We start from the raw sequence: 3,028 nt of genomic DNA on the forward strand, positions 1-3,028 counted from the left end.
GTTGCTTTGCAGGCGGCGCCCGTTTTTGCGGCGGGCACAATTGAAATTGTTGGGAAACGAACGAAAGGGCTGTGAATGTTGGCGGGCGAGAGGAGGAGGACGTGGCCCGACGGCTGCGGGCCGATCGGGAAACGGTGGGAGGGCGATGGGGCGGCGGAGGTGCGTTTGCACGGCCGTCATCGCCGCACGCCTCCGCTTGTGTGGCTGTGGCGCCGGCCGCGCAGGCCGGGCTGCCGCGGCGACGGTGTGGGGCTTTTGCCGAAGGTTTGGCCATTGTGGCCGGTCGCCGGCTGGGGCTGTGGGGGCGGCATTTGGGCGTGGGCGGCGATTCTCGGCGGGCCGACCCAGGCTGTAGCGCGCGGTGGCTGCAGTTTGGCCGTGGTTTGCGGCGCTGCCGTGGCGACTGGTTGGCGACTGTGGTGTGGCTGTGTGTAGCCCCATCCTCGGTGGTTTGAAAGGCGCGGGTGGTTGTGGCGCAGGTGTGGGGCTGCTCCGCACAGGCTGTCGGACGTTGGGCGGTAGCAAGCGCGGGAGGCGCGGCGCGGCGGCGCGCAGAGTGGCGGCCGCTCTCTCGGCCGTCCGCGCCCGCCCGCGACACTGGCTGGGCCTGTGGCGCGAGGCGGCTATTCCTCTGCTGTGCGCTCCGCTCGCTGCGTGTCTCCTCTCGCTCTCGCTGCTCGCTGTGTTGTGTGTTAACGCGCGTCGTCGAAATGGCAGATCAGGCGGCTACGAACGAGACTGCTGCGGCACCCGCCGCCACCGGCACTACGAAGAAGGCAAAGTCTGCGTCGGCTGCGAAGAAGCCGCGCGCCAAGCCTGCGCACCCGCGCACCTCTGAGATGGTGACGGCCGCCATCAAGAGTCTGAAGGAGCGCGGCGGATCGTCGCTGCAGGCGATCAAGAAGTACATTGCCGCGCACTACAAGCTGGACGCGGAGAAGCTGGCGCCGTTTATCAAGAAGTACCTCAAGTCGGCCGTGGTGGCGGGCGAGCTGGTGCAGACGAAGGGGAAGGGCGCGTCCGGCTCTTTCAAGCTTGCCGGCGCCGGCGGCGGGGCGGCTGAGGGCGGCAAGGCTCGTGCTGGCGGTGCCAAGAAGAAGCGCGCCGCTCCGGCCAGCAAGGAGAAGAAGGGCGCCCGTGCGGCCGGCGCAAAGAAGGCTGGTGGCGTGAAGGCGGCGACTGGTCGGAAGGCGGGCGCCGCCAAGAAGGCGTCTGCGGCGTCGGCCGCTCCCGCCGGTGCGAAGAAGGCGGCTGCTGCCAAGCCGGCCAAGGCCAAGTCGCCGTCGAAGGCGAAGAAGGCCGCCAAGGTTCCGACGAAGAAGCCGAAGGCGCCGCGCCCGAAGAAGGCGACGACGCCGTCTAAGGCGAAGGCTTCGCCCAAGAAGAAGAAGTAGAGAGGAATGGGAAAGGAAGGGTTGGCGGTTGACTCCGTCGTCCGCACCCCCCGTCCCCGTCGTCTAGTGGCGCGCAACAGACGCGCGGCCCAAAACGGCCCTTCTCAGGGCCATCAAAGCACGTCGGGAAGGTTTTGATTGTCGTGTTTGTGTTGCGGTGTGGTTGTGTCGTCTGGCGTTTCTGTATGCCCGTGTGTGGATACTGTTTGCGTGCCGTGGTGGTTGGATTGCGGGGGGTCGGTGGCGGGTGCGGGCGGCGGTAGCGGTTGATTGTCGCCGTTTTTGGTCGCGGCCGGCCGACGGTTGGTTTTGTGTCATGTTGTTTGAATACTTTGGTTTGGCTGCCTGCCGTCTTCTCGGATGTGTCTTGTCTTGTGTGTGTGTGTTCTTGGATGGAACGGGGGCGGGGGACGTTGAGATGTGGGGAAAGGGTCGGTGGCGTTGGACGTGCCTGGCTTTTTGTTTGTTTCTCTTTTCGAAACGAAGCGGCGGCCGGCCGTGTGGTTGACGGCGTCGGCCGATGGGTATTGTGCGCCGCGCCGGGGAGGGACGATGTTGATTGTTGCGCGCGCCAGCAAGCTGGCAGAGGAGAGCGGCTGTGGCGGACGGACGGGAAGTGGAAGTGGTGTTTTGTCTTTGGTTCTGTGGTTGTGGGGCGAGAGGCGACCGACAAAGTTTGCTCGCGACGGAGTGATGTTAGTGGCCCTTAAAAGGGCCGTTTTGTTTGTTTGCGTGCGCGGGCGGTGCCCAGCGGCTGGCGCGGTGTTTAGGCGCGCTCGCCGCGGATGCGGCGCGCGAGCTGGATGTCCTTGGGCATGATGGTGACGCGCTTGGCGTGGATTGCGCACAGGTTGGTGTCTTCGAAGAGGCCGACGAGGTAGGCCTCGCTGGCCTCCTGCAGGGCCATGACCGCGGAGCTCTGGAAGCGCAGGTCGGTCTTGAAGTCCTGGGCGATCTCGCGCACTAGGCGCTGGAATGGCAGCTTGCGGATGAGCAGCTCTGTGCTCTTCTGGTAGCGCCTGATTTCTCGCAGGGCGACGGTGCCCGGCCTGTAGCGGTGGGGCTTCTTGACGCCGCCGGTGGCGGGCGCGCTCTTCCTCGCCGCCTTGGTGGCGAGCTGTTTGCGCGGCGCCTTTCCGCCGGTGGACTTGCGGGCCGTTTGCTTTGTGCGGGCCATAGCGGTAGCGGTTAGCGGAGCGGCGTGGAGGCGAGGTGCTGCGTCGGGTGCTGCCTTGACGAGACGGGCGCGCGCCAGCGGCCGTGGTGCGCTTATATGCCCTCGGTTGCGCGTGGTGGGGGGAGGGCGGGCCAGAGTCTATATAGGGGGGCTGGCGCGTGCGCCGGGCGCAGACCGTAGCCGACTCGCTAGCGCCGGGTGAGGAGCCAGCCGCTGCAGCAGACGTTTTGCTTGCCTTGAGCTTTTTTTGAGGATTTAGAAGAGATGACTGGCCGCGGCAAGGGAGGAAAGGGGCTCGGCAAGGGTGGCGCCAAGCGGCACCGCAAGGTGTTGCGCGACAACATCCAGGGCATCACGAAGCCCGCGATCCGCCGCCTGGCTCGCAGGGGCGGCGTGAAGCGCATCTCTGGTCTGATCTACGAGGAGACCCGCGGAGTGCTGAAGGTGTTCCTGGAGA

Source organism: Schistocerca cancellata, unplaced genomic scaffold (assembly GCF_023864275.1).
Source record: "Schistocerca cancellata isolate TAMUIC-IGC-003103 unplaced genomic scaffold, iqSchCanc2.1 HiC_scaffold_1172, whole genome shotgun sequence".
Classification (NCBI taxonomy): Eukaryota; Metazoa; Arthropoda; class Insecta; order Orthoptera; family Acrididae; genus Schistocerca; species Schistocerca cancellata.